The sequence below is a fragment of the Lutra lutra genome, chromosome 8 (assembly GCF_902655055.1).
Source record: "Lutra lutra chromosome 8, mLutLut1.2, whole genome shotgun sequence".
Classification (NCBI taxonomy): Eukaryota; Metazoa; Chordata; class Mammalia; order Carnivora; family Mustelidae; genus Lutra; species Lutra lutra.
The window spans coordinates 95,946,839-95,972,881 of record NC_062285.1 but is presented as its reverse complement, the minus strand read 5'-3'; the positions used below and the strand labels follow the sequence as shown (position 1 = coordinate 95,972,881).

Below are 26,043 nucleotides of genomic sequence, written 5' to 3'. Positions count from 1 at the left end.
TTTGTTTGTCTGCCTGTGGCAGAAGCAATTTCATTCGCATTGTGAAATGTCCTTCACTTAAGTATGGTGTCTCTTAGTATTCATGTGCTCCTTTTCTTTATTTCCTTTTCCCATCCATCTAATCTATCTGTGGGCTTGTTCTCCTTCAGACCGATCCCATTCATTGATGGACTTTTATAACTGACTTGTGTGGAGGAAGCAGGCTCAGAAGGAATGAAATGAAACCTGCTTCATCAACAGCATTCTCTGGAGATTTTCAGAACATTATCTTCCTCTCTGATTTAGCTGGTAAGCAATGGGCAGGAAACTTGGCTTCCTTTGCACTTTGCTACTGTGGGAAGTCAGGGTTAGTCATTTTAATTTTATTCAGCAGGGTGAGTTCTCTGACAATGTCATTATCAGGGAGTAATTAAAGATGGGATCCAATAGGAGAGAAAAAACTTCAAAAGTTCTGCCAAGTTCATTTCCTTTCCTGTCTGCTTCGTAAAATTTGGCTTGTTTAAGGAGCTCCTCCCAGGTAAGTGGGATGTTTTAGAGAGTAAATAAAAGGAATACTTTTCTGCAATATAAAACCCACCATGAGCAAACCAAAAGACAATTATATAAAGGGGAAACATTTGTAACTCATTTATTTATTATTTTTTTTTTTTTGTAACTCATTTAATAGAGAGGAGCTGATCCTATATAAAAAGCTCCCACAAATCAGTAAAGACCAACAGCCCAACAAAATGCATAAATAGAAAGTCCAAGGGTGCCTGGGTAGCTCAGTCAGTTAAGCTTTTGCCTTTGGCTCAGGTCAGAATCCCAGGGTCCTGGGATCGAGTCCCACATCGGGCTCCTTGCTCAGCGGAGAGCCTGCTTCTCCCCATATCTGCTGCTCCCCACCTTTGTGGGGAACCAGGCCCCTAACAGATCAGGGGTTAGCAACCTATGTCATGTATGTTGCCAATGGTGGGTGATGTTATTCTAAGAGATGAAATTGTAGAGAGGGATTACTATACACATGGATGAGCAAGAAGAGTCCACCCTCTGGAGAATGCAGTAGTAAGAATTAGAGGGTTGGGTTCAAATTCTGACTCTGCCACTTCCTGGTTCTGTGACTTTAGGCACGTTTTCTCAGCCTTACTTTTCTCCTTTATAAAATGGGTCCAGTAATGGTTAATGTGGTTAAGAATGCTTGCAGTCCACCAAAATCCATTCTTGTTTTCTTTTGTGGTAATGGACATATATTAGCTGAGCACAGGGCTACTAACATAATTCTAAGTCTTCCTTACTGTTAGATGTGGACAAGGGACTAATTCCCTGCCAGCGGAATGTGAGAAGTGTTGTGTAGCACATTTGATTCTCCATGCTCTTTCCCTATGAGTTTGAACCCAGAGCACCCTGAGCTTGACCATGGAGATGAGGACAAGACCATAGGAGTAATAGAGCAATAACATGGAAAGAACCTGTGTCTCTAAATGAACATGTGGGGCAGAGCTCTCTGCCCACCTGGAACACCTGCCCACTGTTACAAGAGAGAGAAATGAACTCTGACTTCTTTAAGCCATTCCATTATTGTTGGGTCCTTTTGTTATAACAGCCTAGTCTACCCCTAACCAAAGTAGTTTACACTCTATGTTGCAAGTAGTAGAACATTAAACTCAAACTAGGTAAATAAATAAATGGTATATTTGATCCCCACATAGCAGAAAATTTAAGAGGTAGAGAAAACTTTAGGGTTGTTTGGTTCAGTATCCAGTGGTATCATCGAATAATTGATTTATTCCTATTACTTTGCTCTGCCTTTTGTGGAATCAGCTTCACCCTATGGCTATGGCAATTCCAGACTTCACATTAGCTCACCACACCTTCTAGGAGGAGGCTGAGAGAGAGAGAGCAAGAAGAAGGAAGGAAGGAAGGAAGAAAAAAGAAATAGTACACAAGTAAGAATCTTTTCAACATCCCCAGCAAACTTCTTACTGACTCAGTTTTGGTCACGTGTCTTCTGTGAACTGTGACTAGAGAATGGGCTTATACAGATCAACTGAAGTCCCATCCACTTTTCCCACTCGTAGCAGCAGGGGGGGTCCTGAATAGAAATTGCAATGGTTATCAAGATAAGAAGGACTAGATGTTGGGGAGATACCACCGTGTCCACTAAGGGATGTAGGGATTGTTTTTAAGGATTAAATTGAAGAAAATAATATATATGGGGCCTTGTTAAATTGTGTAACACGTCTGGCTCTGGGACATAAGACTCCTCTGTGTTCTTGCCACTTCCTACAAGCTTGAACACAGAGTACTTATGCCTAGCACTTAGAAGATGGTCAGTGATTATGAATTTACTTTTCCTTCCTAGATCTAGTTAGCTATTCTGCAAAGTGGCAAGGGGTTAGAGAATATTCCCTTTTCAGGTGTCTTAGGGCTGTGTATTTGCAGGAGCAGGGAAACAGGATTGTGATGTGCTCAAAGAAACTGCCTCTCTGTTTCAAGATATTTGTCACCATAGCAACTATGGTGGGAGTGACCCAAGAGTGGCATCACCACCTCATATTCAGAACAAATACCAGAAAGCTTGAAACCACCCTTTCTTTTTTTTTAAGAGTCTTCTTTTTAAAAAAAGTTATTTAAATTCAATTAGCAAACATATAATACATCATTTGTTTTAGACGTAGTGTTCAATAATTTACCAGTTGCATAAAACATCCAGTGCTCATCATATCACATGCTCTGCTTAATGCCCATCAGCCAGTTGCTCCATCCCCTCACCCACCTCCCCTCCAGCAACTGTCAGCTTGTTTCCTATAGTCAAGAGTCTCTCATGATTTTTTTCTCCTTTCTCTCTGAGGACTTCCCATTCACTTTTCCTCCTTTCCCATTTCTTATATTCCACATATGAATGAAACCATATGATAATTGTCTTTCTCTGACTGACTTATTTTGCTCAAAAGAAAACCAAAGCTGGTGGCATCACAATGCCAGACTTCAAGCTATATTACAAAGTCGTAATCTTCAAGACAGTAAGGTATTGGCATACAAACAGACAGATAGGTCAATAGAACAGAATAGAGAACCCAGAAATGGACCCTCAACTCTATGGTCAACTAATCTTTGACAAAGCAGGAAAGAATATCCAATGGGAAAAAGATAGTCTCTTCAATAAGTGGTGCTGTGAAAATTGAACAGCCACATGTTGAAGAATGAAACTGGGCTATTTTCTTATACCATACACAAAGATAAACTCAAAATGGATGAAAGACCTAAATATGAGACAGGAATCCATTAAAATCCTAGAGGAAAACCCAGGCAGCAACCTCTTCCACCTCAGCCACAGCAACTTCTTGCTAGACAGTCTCCAAAGTCAAGGGAAACAAAAGCAAAATGACCTTTTGGGACTTCATCAAGATAAAAAGCTTCCACATGATAAAAGAAACAGTCAACAAGACACCACCCTTTCAAAGGCTCTATTGTTGGTCCTAGATGCTCACTGATCCATCAATTTATAAAGACATAGGTTTGAGATTCCAGAAGGGGCTGCCTGTGCAGTATCTGATGTTACTCACGCTGCTTGAGGCAGGCTATGGTTGAGAAATGTACTTGGGCCATTTTGTTGGCTTTTCTGCCTCTATCCACTTGCTAGAGGCTGTATAATGAAAAGATTCTGGGCTTGAGTCTGAACCCTGCTTTATCATCACTGTGTGATCTTATGAAAGTAATTCAATTCTTTATGCCTTTCAGTGTTGTAAAATTCAAAGAAATGATGTATTTGAGAGCACTTTGTAAATGGAAAAGAAAATTTAAATAAAAGCAAACATAATAATGGAAGTACTTTGCTGGTGCATAAGTTTCTTCTTACTAAGGACCGACGTACCTGGGACTTGAGGAACAAAATTGCTTAAGAGAGAACAGGCCAAGTGGGATGTTTTTCTTCATAATGACAGAGGATAGGGTTATGTTTAATTAACAATTATGTATTGACTGCCTAGGTGTGTCTGTTTTGGTATTTTACATGTTAGCTAACTTAATGCTTTTAATAATTCTATGAGGTACATATTATTATACTAATTTACAGATGAACCTGAGAGTGATGAAGTGATAGGACCAATGTCCCACTTTTAGGAAGTGGCAGGTCAGGATTTGAGAGTCAAGTCTACTTAACCACCAAGGCAAGTGACACTACAGTCGATTCAGGTAGGAAAGAAGTGACCACCCAGGGTGCTCTACCTAGGTGGGTCAGCTTTTAAGACAAGGACACGCTCACTGGGGGCTCCTGATAACTCTCTCATTTGCCTGTGCATCCTGTGAACCCATAAATGGTTCTGAGTCCCTCATGTAATAGGCACTGTGCTAGATTTGGAATAAAATAGTGAAGAAACACACTTCCTAAGAGGTTCGAGAAACACTGGTGCAGCAGAATAGCATGTCAGACTTCCCATTTATCCTCCGTTCAATCCTGTTAGGGAAATTATTTCTATTGCTTGGCCCATATTAAAGTTTTAAACATTATAGTTGTGCAGAAATGATCCGCTTACGCTGCTTCCTGCTGGAGAATATCGTTAAGTCCGTAATAACTGAAGATCATATAACCCAATGATTTCGTTTCAGAGGCAACTGCACAATGGTTTTGAAACAGTAATAATCACCCATTGCTCTTGGGATTATCTTATTGTCTGGCAGTGGTTATGAAGACAGTGGGGTTTTAAGAGGCCATTCAATAAGCGTGACAGAAGGCACTATTTTATTTTTCTCTGAATGACTCTCCAAGTGAGAATCTAATTCAGAGCTCAAAAAGGTCTGAAAGAACTTCTGTGATTAACTCAAGGTCCTTAAGGCTAAAAGGAGACAGAGTTCTAGAACAACGCAGAAAACTAAAGGTGTGGCTCCTCTGTAAGTGGAGTGTTATTTGCTTTCAGAGACCCTGAATAAAATGGATAAGCTGGGTGAGATCCACAACTGAAGTAGCCACTGACATGATGTTTTGTGACTTAATTTAAAGGAGCTATCACCCCCTTCTTTGCAAGGTATTCTGAGAATAAGCATCCCAGTCTGAAAAGAGTTCTGCAGTTTTACCTGTCCACAGTAACATCATTTGATGAAAGTTTCTTTGAGGGGGAAAACCATTCTTCCCTAAGTACCTACTGAGGACCAGATGTGTTACGTATTTTGCTCATTTAATGCTCACCACAACCCTGTGAATTGTTTTTCACTACCTCACTCATTACCCCTTGCTCACGCATCAATTCATTCAACAAATATTTACTGAGTGCCTACTATGTGCCAGGCACATTTTAGCTGTTGGGGATATAGCAGTAAGCAACATCTGTGAATGTCCTTGCCCCCACGGAGATTTTATCTTAGCAGGTGGAAAGAGAACTAAACAAACAAGCAAACAAATATATAATATGTGAGGCTTTGGAGATGAACACTACAGAGAAAGTAATGGGGGTAAGGAGGTGGCAAGGATAAGGAGGAGTTTGTAGATTTATACAGCATGGTCATTGTATTACTTAATGTTGCTGAATAACAAATTACTCCAAATGTTACAGCTTAAAACAACAAACATTTATTATCTTATAGTTTTTGTAGGTCAGGAACCTGGGTGTGGCTTAGCTAATGTATCTGCTTCAAGGACTCCTAGGAGGTTGCATTCAGTTTGTGGCTGGAACAGTTGTCAGATTTAGTTCATTTCAGGCTGTTATACTGAGTATCTCCATTCCTTGCTGGGGATTGCCTAGAGGACTTTCTCAAGTCTCTGCTATGTGGGCCTCTATATATGGCAACTCACAATATGGCAGTTGGCCTCCCTCAGAGGAAGCATGCAAGAGAGCGAGAGAGTATGTTTAAGATAGAAGCGACAGTCTTTCTGTAACCTACTCTCAGCCCATTACCACTGTCTAATCCTATTCACTAGAAGCAAGTTACTAAATTTAAGTGTTGGGGATTATATAAGGGTATGATTACCGGCAGATGGGGATCCCTGGGGATATCCTAGAAACTGCCTATTACAGTTAGGGAGTCCTCTCTAATGAGATGACATCTGAACAGACACCTAAGGAAGTGAGGTAGCAGGCATGTGACTATCCAGGAGAAAAGCGTTTTAGGCAGGGGAAACAACTAGTGTATAGGTCGAGGGAAAGGGGAAAATGGCACAAACTGGGGCCAGAGAGAAAGCACTGGATGAAATAATACAGTTTATGTGGGTCATTGTGGGGAATTTGGACTCTACTTTGAGATGGGAAGGCTTCTGAGCAGAGGAGTGTGAAGACTTGAGTTGTGTTTTAAGAGGCTCACTCTGGTTGCTGTGTGGAGAACAGAGTAGGGGAACAGGCATGAATAAAAGCAATTGGACCAGCTAGAAGGCTATGGTACTAACCTAGTTGAGTCATGATCATGGCTTAGACCAGGATGACAGGATTGGAAATGGCATGAAGTGATTGGACTTTGGATATATTTTCTAGTAGAGCTGATAGGATTTGCTCATGGTTTAGATGTGGATTGTGAAGAAACTGAGGAATCAGTGGTGACTCAAAGGGTTTTGGATTTAGCAACTAGAAGGAAAGAGTTACCCTTTATGAAGCTGAAAAATATTGATGGAGGAGCAGGTTTTAAGAGAGAAGTATAAGGGGTTTTGTACATGTTAATATATTCAAATTAGACATCTAAGTGGAGATGCTGAGTTGACAACTGGATACCTAAGTCTGGAGCTCGGGAGAGTGGAGTGGAATACAAATACAACTTTGGGAATTCTAAGTCACAACAGGGTATGTGAAAACAGGGGAGTGGATGAAAATACTGAAGAAATGAATGTAGGGGAACCTGGGTGGCTCAGTGGGTTAAGCCTCTGCCTTCAGCTCAGGTCATGATCTTAGGGTCCTGGGATTGAGCCCCATATCGGGCTCTCGGCTCAGCAGGGAGCCTGCTTCTCCCCCTCTCTCTGCCTGCCTTTCTGCCTACTTGTGATTTCTCTATCAAATAAATAAATAAATAATTAAAAAAAAAAAAAGAAATGAGTGTAGACTCAGAAGTGGAAATCCTGAGGCACTCGAAGGTCTAGAAATTAGGAAAATAAGGTCAGCAAGTGAGATTGAGAAAGAGTACGTAGGAAGGGAGAAGGAGAACCAGAAGAGATTAGTGCCATAGAAGCAGATGAAGAGTGTTTCAAGGTGAAGTGATCAACTGTGTCAAATCCTGTCAATAGGTCAAACAAGATGACGACTGAATGAAGCACGGATTTGGCAACATGGAAGGCACTGGTGGGATGGGAAAATGCCGGGAAAGTAAGTGGAGAAGGTGGAAACAGACCCTTATGAGGAATTGATGTGTTTTGACAATTGGTTTAGAACCACTTGCAACAAGCCCACCTGTGGGGCTTTAGCAGGTTTGGGGTGCCCCACTCCAGAATCTCAGAGGTTGGTACCCTGTGATCTTTATATTTCACAAATCCCACAGGTGATTTTGAGGCACGTTAAAATTTGAGAACCAATGTCTTGCTCTATGTACTTTATCTTACATGTAGTAGAGTCACTATTAAAGATATTTTAAGTATGTTCTGTTTGTGTAACCCAAACAAACATTTTGTGGATGATCATTTGCCTCAGAGGCATTCCTATAGTTCCCTTAACCTTTTTATTTCCTGAAGATTTTAAGAAAACCTGGACAAAGAAATTCTATAACCCCAAAGAATAGCAATAGGTAAACAACTCCCTTTCATAATGGCTCTGAGGAAACTCATAAATTTTGAAATCCTCAAAATCAGCATGCTACCAGCACAAGGGCTCTGGTAAAGGAAAGACAAAGTTCTTGCAGATTCAGAAAGAATTTAATATTTTGTGGATCACCGAAGCACTTAATTTACTGAGCTTCTCAGCTGAGAAAGATGGAGAAACTGTTCTAGGTAGGTCTATTTGGAGGACTTAGGGCCCCTGGGCTGCCTTTATCACTCGAGCAAAGGCTGCAATGTTCAGCAGGATCTGGGGCTTGTTCTTTTTCACCCCGAGACTTTGGCCCTAGGACCAGATAGGTTTCAGAGAGAACCATGCAGTATAGGAAGAACAGAGGCAGTAGCAGTTTAAACTTAAGTTTCCCTGCTGTGTGCTGAATAGAAGAGAGCACTCAAAGGATTGAGGCCTTGGGAGGAGGGAGTTCTAAATTGTTGTTCCTTCTCTCCTCAATTCCCTTTTCTTTTCTTACTGTCCCTTTCCAGGGCCTACAGACTTGTGTCCATGTTCCCTCCCTCAGGAATCACCACCCTTCTCACAAGAGAAGGATTTTCTCCCTTGGTTCTTTTTCATACCTTGTAAACTCCCAGAAACTTGACACCAAGGGAGTCTCATTGCTTAGGCATTTTGGCTCCAGAAGGGAATGGGATAAGGTAAAATCTTACCTGTTAACGAAGGCTCCAATTCCAATATTCCCTTTAGTGAGAGCTGCTACTGATTTCCTACCTAATTTACTTAAGGAGCAAGAGAAACTGACTTTTTTCTTACAAGTACACCAACACGGCTAACAGAGATATATAGAAATTATATTCCAGTTACTTCTATGTGTATTTATGTGGCCAAGGCAATTTAAAATATAGAGGAGACTAATGAAAAACATTCTGAGAACAGTGCTTGTAAATTGTGGGTATGTGTTTAAAGTTCCCCAAAATGACTGAAATGGGTCAAACAATGGTGTAAACAGACAAAAACAAACACACAAATGTAACAGAAAATTCCAGCAACATCTGTTAACCCAGCAGCTCCTGGACAAACAATAGTTACCCACCACCCTAAAATCATAACTGTGAAAGAAGTTGAGGGAGATGAAGGCTAGAGAGGGTTGCTAGTGAGCTTGCAAATGTTCTGTGAAGACAGAGGACAAGCACCACCAAAATCCCAAGACTAGAAGATGGACAAAAACAGAACTTCCCCAAGGATGTCTTCACAAGAAAAGACAGCTGCTTCCCAAGCAGAACAACTAACTACAGCATCTTCTCTATGAGAACTGGCAGCCCTAGCAGGCAGGCAATGAATGGCAACATCTGGAGTGGTAGTCACATGGGAATCCATGTGCATCATTCATCAAAGCAAGTGCATATTTAGACTGGAATTCTGCATCATCTGTAATTTGTGTCAACTTTCTCACTTCATTTTTGGGGCAGTTCCCTTTTCCCATAACACTTATGGTTCTCCTGTTGGGAGACTCTCCAGGAAGAGTTGTGGTCTTTGAGATCGATCTTATTAGTGTGTGATGTCACAACCGATGTTAGTGGATAGTTTTTAATATTAACTGCCCTTTTCCTTTGAATATTTGTGCCTGTGTGTCTCTTTAAGTCAAAATGCAAATCTATGTAAAACAATTTGTTGGTTAACATCACTTGGGTGCTTAAAAATAACAAACAGGACTAGAACAGTGGTTTGAAGTCTAGGCTGATCTCTTTGCCCGATAACCACTCCATGTGTTTTTATTAAATGAGAGCATTAGTTTCTTTTAATAATATATGTGTTGCTGGAGTGGATGGGGTTGGGAGGGATGGGGTGGCTGGGTGATGGACGTTGGGGAGGGTATGTGCTATGGTAAACGTGTGAATTGTGTAAGACTGATGAATCACAGACCTGTACCCTAAAATAGATATTATATGTTAATAATATATGTTATTATATATTAATAATAATTAATTAAAAAGCAATATATGTGTTAAAAAACATACAAAATTCTAACCTTTTCTTTCTTTGGGAGTAGATTTGTCAAATGTTTCCCAAATGTACTTCTTTCTCTTAAAAGATGCAGCAGTGACTCTAAACAGACAGTAATTGTTGCATAATTAATGCATAGCAGGTGGACCCAGCAATTTCAGTTTGGAATCTCTGTTTCTTAATCCTTAACTGCCTTGCCCTGTCAGACTCCCACCACATCTCCCATGGTGCCAAGAACTTCCCTCGACACCTGTAAGTAGCGCGGTGGACACAATTTAGTTTGCTTTGGAGAGCAGCTCTTAAATTAACTGCAAAGGGGGAAGTCGGCACTCCCTGGTAAATATATATATGTGCACATGTGCAAACATACACCTCAAACCTCATTCTGAAAGCCCTTTGTTACCTGTTCAGTTCAATACACCTTCTTGAACATTCTGCATCCTCAATCTAACACCTGCTTGTTAATTCCATTCAATTTTCAGTTAGTCTTTAGCAAGTGAAGGCAACCCACTCAAATGATATAAAAGGACTTTTCTTTTTCTTTCTTTCCTTTTTTTTTTTTTTTTTTTTTTGCCTCTGATCCTTTTGCTAACACTAATCACATACCTACCATATGCTTTCCAAGATACTGGTTCCCTTCCTACTATTAACTTCTCTTGTGTATCAACTGAAGTCCAGTTTCCTTTGTTTGGCCCAGACAAAACCGCAGGGTAGGGGTGCGATAATATGGAATGAGTCTCTGAAAGCAATACTGTTTGCTTCCCACGAAGTGTCCCTTCATGTGTGCATGCTGATGGTGAGAGGGAGGCTCCACCAGGTCATTATCAGTCATCTGGCTCTTTTCAGGTGTGGCAGGCCTTCTTTTCCCACTAAGTTACATCCCCAGTTGAAGGGGGACCTGAGGTTGTCTCAATTTTATTTCTTCTTAAGCTTTCTTCTTTTTTAAATCTCCTTCTAACAGCTATTTAAAATTTTAAGTTACAAATAAAAGACCCAGTTTTGCTCTCTTCCCAACTAGCTGTAAAACCTTGGGCAAATCATACAAGTGCTCAAGCCCTCAATTTTTTCATCTTTTAAAAGAGAACTAGATCCAACCAATACTAATGTTCCTTCCAGTGCTGATGTTCTCTGAGTCAAGAGGTAAAATGTCTCAGGAGAAAGATCTGGGCTGCCTGCCTCAGAGCTTGCCTTCACTCAGCAGTACAATAAGAGCACTGTCTGCCCCAAATAGCTACCACTTATTGAGTACCTACTGTATGTTTGCACTTTATTAGATATTCATGTACACAGTGTTTCATTTAATTCCCATAGCAACTCCAGGATGATGATGATGATGATGATGATGATTACTACCAAACCTGTCTTATGATGAAGGTGCTAGGTCTCAGAAAGTTTAAGTCCCTCTTTCAAGATCATAGGGTAATTGGCATGGCTGGAGTTAATTGGCCACCAAGCACGTTTGCAGTCATTCTGCTACCCTATTTCCCAATTCACTTGCTTTATGATATTGCTTGCCAATGTCCAAAAGCCAGCTTATGGATGTCACCTTGGAATCAGAAGGTCTGAGATCCAGTCTTGGCTCTATTGTTTTCTGGGTCTTCAGCCAAATTGTGTAAATTCTTTGAGCCTCAGTTTGCTCCTCAGTAAATGAAGTAAATAATAGCTATGTCAGCATCATGGTGAAAATGGAAAAATAATGATGTATGTCAGCAGTTACCTGGCTCCCTACCTTGCTTCTCTGTAGAGTGACCATCACTTAACCACTATCTGTAGGCTTATCCACAGCCCAGGCTTCAGGACCAATCCTTCTGCCATGGAAAGGATTTAAAGATCTTTAGTTAAATGTAGAAGAAGATTTAACATCAACCATGGTTCCTGTTGGTCCTCATAAAGCAACATGAAGTAATAAGTGGGCCTCTACACTGACTGCAGATGGTAGTTGTTCAGATGGGCCCTGCGACCTACTGCCTGTGCTTTAATCTCAGCTCTGCCCTTACTAATGACCTTGGGCAAATGACTTCATCTTTCTATGGCTCAGTTTTCTCATTTGTAAAATGAGAAGTGTAATAGTAGCTATTTCGGAGGATTGTTGTAAAGATTTAGTAAATTTACAAATAAAAGTACATATAATAGTACCTGGCAAATAGTGTTCAGAACTTAGCTGATTTATGCTTTATAAGATTATACATAAATGACATCAATTATATACTTTTATCATTATTATCATCATCACTATTTAGGTCCTGTTTGGTTGCCTCAGGTCCTTCTTGGATAATTTCTCCAGTCTCACTGGGACTACAGCTCTCATTACAATAATACACTAGGGCAGGACTCCAGTGACTGGGCCCCTTACATGAGGTGAGGGATTGCAATTTGCTCAAGATGTCCTTGATGTTGGCTACCCTCCCACATCTATGGTGTTCCCTAAGATGGTGCCCTGGTGGTATGTATTGTTCCGTGGTGGTGCAGGCTATTTGCCTAGACTGTTCCCTGGAGCCCATGTTCTGTTCTCTGATGCACCTTTCACCAGTGCTTGTGTCTTGGGCTTCCTCATTAGCTCTTGAGCTGGTACAGTGTGTGTGTTCAGAAGTTGTCACCTTAGGTTGACACAACCTTATAAAATAACTTTGTAAAACATCATACACACAAAATGGGTATGAATCTTAGAACAGAACTCAAGTGGGCAAGAGTATCACATTTCTCTACTATTTTTGGTAGCAGCTTTGTTGAGATATAATTCACATACCGTATACTTCACTCATTTAAAAATATAAAATTAAGCATTTTTTTGGTGTATTCGCCAAAAATACAACTATCACCACAATCAATTATAGAACATTTTAATTACCACCCTCCCCAAACCTTACTGTTTAGTAGTTACCTCTTCTTTCCCTTAGCAACCACTGATCTACTTTTCATCTCTAGATTGCCTATTCTGGATATTTCCTATAAATGGAATCATACAATATGTAGCCTTTTGTGACTGACTCTTTTCATTTAGGCCAATGTTTTTAAGGTTCATCCGTGTCATAGCATCTATCAACACTTCATTCTTTTTATTGCCAATAATATTCATAATTCTCTATTTTTAACTCAGTAGTTAACTTCGACTCTCTCCCCACATTCCAAAGGGCTGGTGAGCAATTGAAGTTATTCTTAGAACTTCCCATTGGAGGTTCTATGTCAAGGTTCTCATTTGGAACCTATATCAAGGTTCCAAACACTCAAGCAGAGTTGAGACATCTCAGACGCCCAGTAAGGCATCGGCCACCTGGCAACATAAGTTACTGTTGAGATGCCATTTTCTCTCCCTCTGTAGTTAAGGGCCTCTTCTCTGCTGATTTTGTGCCCCCTTTGGAGTATGGGAATGACTCTCTTGGTTGGGGAGGCCTGGGCTAATGTTCCACCTCTTGGTGATAGTGATAGGGAGTAAGTTAGGACACGGACTCCAGACCTTGATTCCTCTCCAAGTAGGAGAGACTTTCATTTTAGACAGGGGTATTCCTCCTCAGATTTAACTGAATTCTTCTTAATTCCCTTAGGATTTTGAAATCAAAACTCAGGAATTCCCACCTTAAACTTTCGCCAAGGCAAGGGAGCACAGAGCCTGGTACTCACATGGAAGGGCTGCTCAGAGGGGCAAACCAAAGGAGAAACACAAATTAATCTAAAGAAGTTATCTTGTGAGCTAGAAAAAGAAGAACAAACAAAGCCCAAAACTAGCAGGAGGAAGGAAATAATAAAGATTAGAGTAGAAATAACTGAAACAGAGGCTAAAAAACCAATAGAACAGATCAATATAACCAGAAGTTGGTTCTTTGAAAAGATTAACAAAATTGATAAATCTTTAGCCAAACTCATCCAAAAAAAAAAAAAAAAAAAAAAGGAGAGAGAAGACTTAAATAAAATCAGAAACGAAAGAGCAGAAATAACGGCAACACAGAAATTCAAAGGATTATAAGAATATGAAAAATTATATGTCACCAAATTGGACAACCTAGAAGAAATGGATAACTTCCTAGAAACATATAACCTCCTAAAACTGAATCAGGAAAAAAGTAGAAAGTTTGAACAGATCAATTGTTAGCAATGAAATTGAATTAGTAATAAAAAAAAACTCCCAAAAAACCAAAGTCCAGGACCAGATGGCTTCACAGGTGAATTTTACCAAACATTTAATGAAGAGTTAATATTTATTCTTCTCACACTATTCCAAAAAATAGAAGAGGAAGAAAAGCTTCCAAATTCATCATATGAGGCCAGCATATGAGGCCCTGATACCATAACCAGATAAAGACACTATCAGAAAAGGAAATTACAGGCCAATATCTCTGATGAGCATAGATGTAAAAATCCTCAACAAAATATTAGCAAATTGAATCCAACAATACATTAAAAAAATCATTCACCATGATCAAGTGGGATTTATTCCTGGGATACAGGGGTGATTCAATATTTGCAGGCCAATCAACATGATACATCACATAAACAAGAGAAAGGATAAATAGCATATGATCATTTCAGTAGACACAGATAAAACTTTTGACAAAGTACAACATCTATTCATGATAAAAACTCTCAGCAAAGTAGGTTTAGAGGGAACATACCTTAACATACTAAAGGCCATATATGAAAAACTCATAGCTAACATCATACTCAATGGTGAAAAACCATGAGAGTTTTTGCTTTAAAAAATCAGGAACAAGACTGAGAGTTTAAAACAGAGATTTTTTTTCCTGACTCTTAATCTCACAAAACAAACTGAGGGTTGATGGGGGGAGGGGGGTTGGGAGGGGGTGGGATTATGGACACTGGGGAGGGTATGTGCTATGGTGAGTGCTGTGAAGTGTGTAAACCTGGTGATTCACAGACCTGTACCCCTGGGGATAAAAATATATTATATGTTTATAAAAAATAAAATTAATAAAAAAAATCAGAAACAAAACAAGGATGTTCACTCTTAGCACTTTTATTCAACATAGTACTAGAAGTCCTAACCATAGCAATCTGACAAGAAAAATAAAAGGCAGCCAAATTGGTAAAAGAACAAAACTTACACTAGTTGAGATGACATGATACCATATATAGAAAACCCTAAATTCTACCAAAAAAACCCCAAAAAAACCAAAACCCCAAACAAACCCTACTCTCACTGGTAAATGAATTAGTAAAGTTGCAGGATACAAAGTCAATATACAGAAACCTGTTGCATTTCTATACATTAATAATAAAGTAGCAGAAACAGAAATTAAGAAAATCCCATTTATAATTGTACCCAAAATAATAAAATACCTAGAAACAAACTTAACCAAGGAGACTCTGAAAACCATAAGACATTGATGAAAGAAATTGAAAATGACACAAATTAATGGAAAGATATTCCATGCTCATGGACTGAAAGAACAAATGTTCTTAAAATGCCCATACTACATAAAATAATCTACAGATTTAGTGCAATCGCTATCAAAATACCAACAGCATTTTTTCACAGAACTAGAACAAAGAATCCTAAAATTTGTCTGGAACTACAATATATCCCAATTAATCAAAACAATCTTGAAAAATAACAACAAAAACAGGAGGTATCATGATCCCAGGTTCCAACGTATGCTGCAAAGCTGTAGTAATCAAAACAGTATGGTACTGGCACAAAAGTAGACATGTAGATCAGTAGAACAGACCAGAAATGAACCCACAATTATCCAGTCAATTAATCTTCATCCAAGAGGCAAGAATATTCAATGGGGAAAAAAACCCAGTTTCTTCAACAAATGATGCTCAGAAAACTGGACAGCTACACGCAAAAGAATGAAACTGGACTAATTTCTTACACCATATGCAAAAATAAACTCAGAATGTATTAAATATCTGAAACCATAAAATTCCTAAAAGAAAACATAAGCAGTAATCTCTTTGACATTAGCTATAGAAACATTTTTCTAGGTATGTCTGCTTTGTCAAGGAGACAAAATATTGGGACTACACCCAAATAAAAAGCTTTTTTTGCACAGGGAAGGAAACCATCAACAAAATAAAAAGACAGCCCATTGAATAGGAGAAGATATTTGCAAATAATATATCCAATAAGGGATTAATATCCAAGATATATGAAGAATTTATACAACTCAACACCATAAAACCAAATAATCTAATTTAAAAAATGGCCACAAGACATGAACAGACATACTTCTGGAGGAGACACACAGATGGCCAACAGATACATGAAAAGATGCTCAATGTCATTAATCATCAGGGAAATACAAATGAAAACCACATGAGATATCACCTCACACCCATCAGAATGGCTAAAATCAAAAACACAAGAAGTAAGTGTTTGGAAAAATGTGGAGAAAAAGGAACACTTGTGCACTGTTGGTGGGAATGCAAACTGGTGCAGCCACTGTGGAAAACAGTATGGAGGTTCCTCAAAAAATTGAAAATAGAATTGCCATATGATCTAGTAATCCCACTACTTGGCATTTACCCAAAGAAAACAAAAACATTAATTCAAAAAGGTATGTGTATGTATGTCTATTGCAACAGTATTTACAGTAGTCAAGACATGGGAACGGCCCTCATGTCCATCAATAGATGAATGGATAAAAAGGAAGTGGTATATTCATACAATAGAATATTAGTCAGAAAAAAGAATGAAATCTTGCCATTTGTAATAACATAGATGGATCTAGAGGGTATAATGCTAAGTGAAATAAGTCAGAGAAATACCATATGATTTCACTCATATATGGAAGTTAAGAAAGAAACAAAGGAAAAAAGAGACAAACAAATAAACAATAAACCAGATTCTTAACTATTTAGAACAAACTGGTGGTTACCAGAGCGGAGGTGGGTCAGGGGATGGGTGAAATAGGTGAAGGGGATTAAGAGTACACTTATTGTAATGAGCACTGAGTAATGTATAGAATTGTTGAATCATTATATTGTATACCTGAAACTAATATAAAACTATATATTAATTATACTGGAATTTAAAAAGTTATCTCATGTCAGAGTTCATTTCTCATTGTTCACATCTCTGCACCTAGATAGACCTATAAAACATTGCAGCATTTTATCCCCTTATGCCTTACCTTGTTCTCCAGTCCTGTCACTGCTGGCTCTTTCCTGTGTCACTAGCCCACCTGCCATTGTTCCTTGACAGCTTTTTAACTCTTACAAGCCATTGGTTACTTTAAGGACATGCTGGGTGGGTAGTAACCCAGGCTCTACTACTTGAAGTTTTACTTTAACTGTATAATGGAACTTTCCTTTGTGATAGAATAAAAATGATCTCATCTATGCTTTGCATTTTTGTTATATATTTTTATCATACTTTTTTTTTTCTATTTCTCTTACGTAGCTCTATAACGTATTTCTATTATAGCTATTATACCAGGTTCTGGTCTTGCAATTCTTTTGCACTCTTAAAAATTATTGAGGATCCCAAAGAGCTTTTGTTTATTTGGGTTATATCTATGGATATTAACCACACTAGAAGTCAAAACTGAGACATTAAAAAAATATTAGTTCATCTGAAAACAACAGTAATAAACACCTTACCGGTAATATAAACAACATATTTTTAAAACTTTTTCAACTTTTTAAAGATTTTATTTACTTATTTAAAGAGAGACAAGGTGCACATGCACGAGTATGGGGCTGCAGTGGGCAAAGTGAGAGGAGAGAGAGAATCCCAAGCAGATACTGTGAACAGCCTGACATGGGGCTTGATCAACCCTGAGATCATGACCTGAGATGAAACCATGAGTCAGATGCTCAACTAACTGAGCCACCCAGGTGCCCATAAATCTTTTTATAAAAAACATCTTTTTATAAAAAAATTTTTTTTTCTAAACAAAGAAAAGTTAAGAGTGTCATAGTATTCTTTGATATTTTTTGCAAATCCTTTTAGTGTCTAACTTAATAGAAGACAGTTGGATTCTTATATTGGCCTTTGCATCCAGTCTGGCATATGTCATTTTCATGGACGTATTTGAAGAAAATCTAGCATCACAGAGACAGGTAGTTGGAAAAGGGAGGAGTATCTTAACAACATTTTTCAATAGTTGTAAGTACTACCCCAAACCTCAACAAGATAGCTTCTTAAAGGTTATTTGGCAATAAATATTACCAGATACATTCTTTGAAGTGACAGGCTCACTTTGTTCATTTTCAAGAAAGTGCCTGCCACTACCTAAATCTGAACAAACTCTTCTTTAAAGTAAACATGACGTTTCATGAAAAGAAAAAAATAAAACGGTTAGTTCAGCTTGCAACTCGAACAATAACATAAGAGTTTTTCTTGGTGATGATTGTGCGGTTTCAGTAGAAGTGCTTTTATGTACACTTCCTAGTTTGTTACACAGAATCTTACAAAGACCTACACTGAAGTATTGAGAATTAATGAAACTAACAATTTTAATGCTTCACTAAGGGCTTTCTTAAGTAAAACTGGCTTGCTTGCTCTTTTTTCTCTCTCACCTCCCTCCCTTCCTTGTGAGTTTGTGGTAGTGAAGAGTATGGTGACCACTAGATACAGCTTGGTGCCACTGCTTTGGCAGGTACTAATGTGCTGGCGGTGTGACCCACTGTTACTTTTGCACCACCAGTGTAAAAATCCACAGAGTGAATAAGGTAAATCACTCTTTAACATTACTGTAAGAGTAGTTTTGTTCTCACAGATTTCCTAAAAGGGCCTCCAGGACTTTGTGGACTACACTTAGAAAAAAGCAGAGGAAATGAAAGGACCCAAGGGAAGAGAGTGGCCCTTACTTTCGGAGTGCTCCTGGCTGCTGCCGAGGACCTTGTGTTCTCTATGTGCTTTGACCTGTCCAGGACCTACTGGCTTTCCTCCTCCCTTTCTGGACTGTCCATAGTACAACTATGTGAGTTGTACTATGTGAGGAACTCTTTGTGAGTTCCAGGCACCAAGCCTTTTTATTTGTCCTGGTGCAGTCCTCTGTAGAAGTGCTAGGAAGGGCAGTAGTAGAAGACTCTTGCCCCTTTCCTTCCAATTCAAAGAATTTACTAATGAAAATAGTGGCATAACTCCATAAAATCTCCAAATTACTGAATAAACCATCTAGAAAGAGAACTCACCAGAAATGTATACCCTTCTCCTTCTGGTTTTGAAAACATCTGACTCTTAAAGAGGCTGTATTGATTACCTTGGGCATTTTTCCTACATGTTTTATTTTCACTGGATTGTAACTGAAGAATTTAGAAAAAAGAATCCCTGACTTTCTATGCTGTCCATAGGAACACTCTGTAAGATAGCCTTTCCTTACTGCTACCACATGTAAATGGATCTGAAAGCTTTGAACTGTGAGTCTATCGGGCTCCCTTCCAAAGTCCCGAGGGCTTGTTTTATTTAAAAACATGACACTTGGCAACTTATATCAAGGGTCTGATTCTTTATTATATTATTATAACTAGGTTAAAGAGTATGTGGTAAGCAAAAATATTTACCTGTGATAGAGGATAATTAGTAGGATTAAGTATATCTCGCTATTTCTGAGTCAAATATACTATAATTAGCTTTTATTTAAGTCTAAAATTCTGTTTTGCTCTTGGAGATTTTAGACAAGAAAATTATTTGTTTTCAGAACCATAAAATTTGACATATTTCTCAAAGTCCAAGACTGCACGTTATTGGTTTATTTAAAAAATTCATCCATTTATTTGAAACAAAATTTATCAAGAAGCTACTCTGTGCAAAACACTGTTCTAGACATGGGGTTGGAGCAATGAATAAGATACATAGTCCCTGCACTCATGAAGCTTATAATCTAGAAGGGAAGTTGAAAAATAATGAGTAAATAACTAGATAAGCAACATAATTTTAGAGAATGACAAATATGAAGAATGACAAATATGAAGGAAATAACACAGGGTGTTGGGATAACAAATCACAGGGGGGATAAGGTGGTCAGAGAAGGCCTTCCTAGAGAGGTGACATTTTGAGCTGAGACCTGAATGAGAAGGAGCCAGTCAGAAGAACAGCTGGTGGAAGAGAACTGGAAGCAGAGGGAACAGCAAGTATAGAGGGCCTGAGGTAGGGATACATTTGGGGATGCATTAAGAGAACCCTGAGTTTTGGGGCACCTGCATGGCTCAGCTGATTAAGCACCTGATTCTTGATTTTGGCTCAGGCTCATGATCTCAGGGTTGTGAGATCCAGCCCTGTGTTGGGCTCCATGCTCAGCAGGGAGCCTACTTGAGATTCTCTCTCTCCTTCTGCCCCCCCATTCTTTTTTCTTCTCTCTTAAATAAATCTTAAAAAAAGAAAAAACCTTCAGTTTTTTAAATATGACTAAATTCTAATCTTATCATTAATAAATTTGTTGTTAAAATTAGTATGATGAGGTTGCTTTCGGACATAAGTCAGAGTGAAGCTATTATTTTGAGAAATGTCCAGGAACATCTCATGGAATACCTCTATGAATACAGTACTTTATATACCTTGGCTTAAGGAATTTGGTTTACACAAAGCAATAGTCATATTAACATGGTATATATGACTTCTGATGACCTGGTCCTCATCTTCCTCATGAGCCTCATTTTCACCACTCCCTTCCTTGAGCTTCATGTCTAATAATAGCAAACCATATCCAATTCCTGTATACAACATGCTTCTTGTGATTTTGCTCAAGCTCTTCCCTCTGGAACATTTCTTCATCTGGCTAAATCTACTCATTTTTCAACTCTCAGCTCAGGGATCTTTCTTGAATTCCAAGTTGAGATAAGTGCCTCTCTTAAGAGTTCCACTTACTACAGTTGGAATAATCTGTTTATATGTGTTTTTTACCTCCTAGTTTACTGGGGAATAAAGACTGAGGGACCATGGTATGATGATGATGATGGTGATGATGATGATGGTGATGATAATGATGGTGATGATAGATAAGTTTATTGCATTCAGTAGATGCCAGGCTCTGTATATTAACTATTTAATATTCACAAAACCCCCATGACATAGGTATTATTAGTATTCTCATTTTGCAGATAAAGAAGCCAGGGCCTTAGAGGCTGAGGAACTTGCCTGATGTTATATAACTAGTGACTGATGAGAAGGGGTGTGAATTTAGACAGCCGGACTCCCAAGGCTGTACCTTTTGCAACTGTGTCTATAACACCAGCATGATGCCTGGCAGCAGGCACTTGATAAATGCTTGCTGATCTAACCTGTGTGTGTGTGTGTGTGTGTGTGTGTGTGTGTGTGTGTGTGTGTGTGTATGTGCTCAGGTGAGGGCATGCCCCCAACCCCCTGCAACACACATAAAAGCTACTAGCACTGAGGAAGTTAGACATGTTATAGGAAAGTGTTAAACCATCTGTGGCAGAAATGGCAGTGGAAAGGGAGGTATGGAAGGGACAGCCAGCTCATGTTTCAAATTACTCTCAGCTTGCTTGTTGTCTTAGACATATGTTCTGGGGGTGGCCAACCCCTGTTTTACATCTGTGTTAGTCTTTGCTGAATAAGGAGCAAATTAGCGTTTAATGGGGGCTATTAATATTGTCACCTAATTGAATAATATCTAACAAATCTTTTCATTTACAACCCAACGGGAGTTTCTAGTTAGTGTGGAAAATATTTGATCTGAAAAATATTTTCATACACTGAGAATATATACATATTTGTGAGAGAGGTTGAATATCCAAAGAAATTTTGTGAACTGAACACTTATCCTGAGCCTAGAACTGTTGGCAGTTGCTTTTGAGAGTAACAGAATTTCTGCATGTTAGAATTTTGCTACATGGTTTGAGGGTGTCTGAAGTATTTTATAGTAGGTCTCTAAGTTGGTATTTTTTTTAATAAGAAAAAGTTCAAATATATTATTTTGTTGTACTCTTTGAGGATCAAAAACCATCATGATATGATTATAATTTGAAATATAAGTAAGAAGCATGTGTGGTCATGATCTCTATAAGCCTATTCTTTACTTCCTGAGAGCTTGTTTGGAGGTTCTAGCAGGGGAGCACAGCTACTCGTATACCCTTGACCAAAGAATGGTCCTCTCCTTTATTGGGGAAGGTCATCCTCTTTGACCAAGCGTGCAGCTTTGAGAGGGATGCACATGGAGCTGTGAGGGAGGAAGGGGACACCCGCCTAGCCAGCCAGATCAGCAGAATCAACCTTGGTGATCAATGGGGTGACAGATGTTGCAGCCAGATCACCCTCACATCCTATTCTTTACTTCTTAATTAAATTTTAGAGATGATAGAAATATTGAAAGCAGATTATTAGCTTATAAATGATAAAAAGATACCAGTAATTCCCATGCATATGTTTTACGATTCTGTTTAAGAAGTGTCTATTTCATATTAGATCAAATTAGTTGCTTAGAACAAACATCTGCATAACTTTATCTCCCAAATTAAACTATAAAGGGGAATACTTGCAAATGCCTGGAGTTCTTTTTTCTGTTTAATATGTGCCATATCGCTTCGGAGAAATTATTTAATCTGCTTATGTTAGAATTCATTCATTATAAAGAAAAAATTTTCCTATTCCACATTCCATTTTCTCTGAGAATTAACTACTCATTTATTCCCTTATACCTACCGCAAGTTGCAACCTGGGATTTACGGGATTCCCACTGTAGGCACATACTTTCTTCATACTCAGTGTTCTCCCTCAAGCACATATGCTTTCCTGAATGTCTGCTAATTTACCTGGGAAAGAGCTCTCTACAGCGTTAGTGTCAGTAAATCCAGTTGTCTCATTTTTCAATCTTAGCTATTGCTGGGGTCATGTGCAAATGCTCCAGAAAAATACTTGCTGCAGTGTGATTTCTTTAACTTCTTTCAGACAATAGACCTGGGGGGCTCTGTGCTTACAGGAAGGAAAGAAATGAGTTTGTGGTGGTTGTTGTTGTTTTTAGCTAAGTATTTTGAAGCTTTAAATCTTAAATTTGGATAATTGTTGCATATGGGTTAAATCCATCAACTCAGCATTTTTCCTGTTTCTATTCACAAGTGAACAACAGAAGCCTTAAAAAAAAAAAAAAAGAATGTTCTATAAAGAAAGACACAAAATTTGGGTTAGGGTTATAAGTTAGCAGTTCCTTTATACCCTGCCCCAAGTTATTTTTAGGCCCAGGGCCTTTGAACCCAAGATAATCTGCTAAGCATCTTTAACATTGTATCACAAGTCAGTGATCTCCTCCTTTCTTTGTCCTCTGATCTTATTGGCAAGTTTCTGTGGTTACCCAATTCTGCTTTCCTGTTTCAACTGTATAAGTGGTTCATTTAATTCAATATCTAGCTTTTGATTCTATCTGCAGTATATAGTTGAAAATGATTCCATTCATTACCTGATGTATTTTCCCTCTGCTAACCATATTTCAGTCATTTCATTGTTAACTTTGGCTGATGGAGGCAAAGGAACTCTTTGAAACTCCTCCTACTTGTAATGTTATGTGCCTGATATGGAGGTTTATTAGGGCAGAAGCGTGGCTTGCCTGACCCAGTGCCCATTTTCAGATCTCTCTACTCATGCCTACCACTACAGTGGAGAATGAAGAACATAAATATTCACTGTTTTAACCTCCCCTGAAACAAGGCAAGCAAACATGCCTTCTGATAGAGTTCTGGCCAATGGAACGTAAGCGGAATTCTGCAGTGGAGGGTTTTGGGAAGGATCTTTTATTTCCTGGTAAAAGAGGCCAGAAGCTGCTGGTACTATACCTTCCACTTCTTTTGGTCTTGACCATGGTTATGACATTTGAATCTCCAACAGTCATCTAGTGACAACTTTGAGACAATAAACCAATCTACTAAAAATGGTAGAGATTATAGAAGAAACCCTGGTTTTTATTATATCATGGAGCCCCACATTATACAGAATTGCTTCCCTCTAGGCACTATATATGAAAAGCAAATCCCTATGTAGTGGTTTTAAGACATGGCTACATTCTTTGATACTTCTCCCATCAGAAGACATGGCCTAATTCTCCTTCTCTTTAGTAGAGGCCAGTCTTAGTGAGTTGCTTCCAATGAACAGAATGCAGTAGGAGGGATGGTGCATGACTCCCCAGGCTAGGTCCTAAAAGGTGTTACAGTTTCTGCCTTGTTTTTCTTCTGCCTCATGTACGACTTAGGTGCCATGAGTTGACATATCAGAAGTCAGTCTATGTACACCAAAACTGCCATGCTGGAGAAACCACGTAAGAGACCACATAGAGCCAGAGATGCCAAAGACACCAGCTGTACCAGGCTCCAGCTCTCTAACTCTTCCCAACAAGGATGAGGAAACATGTGAGTGACCCAGGCTTCAGAAGATTCCAGGCCCCAGTCTTCAAGCTGCTCTAGCCAATGCCAAGGAGAGGAGACAAGTTGCCCTCTACCAAGTCCTTCCCAAATTGCAAATTTAGGAGGAAAATAAATATTATTTAAGCCACTAAATTTGGGGATGGTTTATTTATGCAGCAACAGACACTGGAACACCTTATTTTTTATACTATTATTATTTGGATGTTCTGTTACCTGCAACCAAATGAATCCCGACCTAAAACACTTAGCAGTAGTAAGATTAAAAGAAATTGCTAAAATGACCCTTTAAGTTACTGTAGATGCTGATGATCCATTCTATTCCTCTCTTAGCCTGGCTATGGTAATCAATTTAGCTATAGTAATATGTACTGTAGTAGAGTAGAGTACAGTAGAGCAGAGCAAAGTAATAGTGTAGTAGAGTATGATTTTCCACAAGTTGACTTAATTTAGTTACATAAAGGTTTTATTTTTCAATAGGACTGGGCTAGTAGAAATTTCAATTCAAGACAAATTTCAATTTCAAAGATGAAATTTCACTTCAGGACACCATATTGCTAATGATGATGAACATTTTTTCATGTGTCTGATAGCCATTTGTATGTCTTCATTGGAGAAGTGTCTGTTCATATCTTCTGCCCATTTTTTGATATGATTGTCTGTTTTGTGTGTGTTGAGTTTGAAGAGTTCTTTATAGATCCTGGATATCAACCTTTTGTCTGTATTGTCATTTGCAATTACCTTCTCCCATTCCATGGGTTGCCTCTTTGTTTTGTTGACTGTTTCCTTTGCTGTGCAGAAGCTTTTGATCTTGATGAAGTCCCAAAAGTTCATCTTTGCTTTTGTTTCCTTTGCCTTTGGAGACATATCTTGAAAGAAGTTGCTGTGGCTGATATCAAAGAGGTTACTGCTTATGTTCTCCTCTAGGATTCTGATGGATTCCTGTCTCACGTTGAGGTCTTTTATCCATTTTGAGTTTATCTTTGTGTATGGTGTAAGAGAATGGTCGAGTTTCATTCTTCTACATACGGCTGTCCAGTTTTCCCTGCACCATTTATTGAAGAGACTGTCTTTTTTCCACTGTATATTTTTTCCTGTTTTGTCGAAGATTATTTGACCATAGAGTTGAGGGTCCATATCTGGGCTCTCTACTCTGTTCCACTGGTCTATGTGTCTGTTTTTATGTCAGTACCATGCTGTCTTGGTGATCACAGCTTTGTAGTAAAGCTTGAAATCAGGTAACGTGATGCCCCCAGTTTTATTTTTGTTTTTCAACATTTCCTTAGCGATTCGGGGTCTCTTCTGATTCCATACAAATTTTAGGATTATTTGCTCCAGCTCTTTGAAAAATACCAGTGGAATTTTGATCGGAATGGCATTAAAATGCTTAGGCAGTATAGACATTTTAACAATATTGCTGTTTTCCTGCTCTTTTGGCATTTTGGTAACAACAAACAATATCACTTTCTGTCTCTCTAACAGCTAAAGCTTGTCTGAGTTCCCAACTTTATCACGTCCCATCAGTGTTTGAGGCTGTTTTCTTAATGAAATGCTCCTAGCATTTGACAGCTTTGTTCCTTCATTGACATTTGCAGCTTTTTAAATAGATGAATATTTAATGTCATATCTAATAGGCCAGATTCCTTGAAGCAAAATCCTATCAGTTAGTGCCCACTTTTTAGAGAGTGGATGGTCACTAATTACTGTTAGAATTTATTTAAAAGTTTTAATATATGGTTTTGATCATAAACTCATTTATGAATCCAATACATAGAAACCAGGAGGATTGTTCTAGATTAGTAGTCATATTCTTACATGGAAGTTACACTATAAATTAAAAATATTTTTATCCCAAAGTAACATAATGCTATTTCTGGTGATGGACATTCCTAATCAACTTTGTAATATAGTTTGGGCTATTTTCTTATCCCACTGCACTGAAATTTTAAGCCTAAAAGAATAAAATGTAACTCCTGAAAGCTGGTTGCACAAAAGCCAATTTCATTTCTGTGTGTTTATTTACTCAATGTCCACATCCTTAAACTGTTGGCACATTCACAGCTGGGTGGAGCAGCCCATGTGTCATTGTGCTGATGCTATGGGGTGGGATGGG

At 38.6% G+C, this 26,043-nt stretch overlaps 2 long non-coding RNA genes across 2 annotated transcripts in view; one reads left to right on the top strand and one right to left on the bottom strand.

The window, feature by feature from the left end:
- Positions 1-26,043, bottom strand: part of LOC125107559 (uncharacterized) — a 113,621-nt gene that overhangs the window by 42,240 nt on the left and 45,338 nt on the right. The gene's annotated exons all lie outside the window — the stretch shown is intronic.
- LOC125107563 (uncharacterized) lies at positions 151-24,051 on the top strand. Its single transcript, XR_007129597.1, has 3 exons — positions 151-288; positions 7,181-7,259; positions 23,762-24,051. It is a non-coding gene; the product is annotated as an uncharacterized LOC125107563 (long non-coding RNA).